Consider the following 267-nt stretch of genomic DNA (forward strand, 5'->3'; position numbering starts at 1 on the left):
ATGGTTTTGCATGGCCTACGTGCTCATTACTGTAGCTTAAAGAGGCTAAAGTAAGCCTGTTATTCTGCAGTCTGAGAAATGTACTGATCCACATCCTAAAGCAGGTGATCGGGAGAGATCTTTTGTGTAATCACAATAGAAATGGGGGAGAGAAGGAGGCAAGTCCCATCTCACTAAGGTTTATGCCTCTCCTGGTAATGATACTCACTCTAGAGCGGCTCAGGCCACTAGGATCTTCCAAGACCGGATCGGCAATTTTGTTGTCTG

The 267-nt window shown here is 45.7% G+C and overlaps 1 protein-coding gene across 1 annotated transcript in view; it reads right to left on the reverse strand.

Annotated features, from left to right (window-relative positions):
* The window catches only part of XPO5 (exportin 5), a gene marked incomplete at its 5' end in the record, with an annotated part of 27,536 nt that overhangs the window by 13,168 nt on the left and 14,101 nt on the right, over positions 1–267 (reverse strand). The window lies entirely within an intron of this gene.

Source organism: Buceros rhinoceros, unplaced genomic scaffold, assembly GCF_000710305.1.
Source record: "Buceros rhinoceros silvestris isolate BGI_N320 unplaced genomic scaffold, ASM71030v1 scaffold24135, whole genome shotgun sequence".
NCBI lineage: Eukaryota > Metazoa > Chordata > Aves > Bucerotiformes > Bucerotidae > Buceros > Buceros rhinoceros.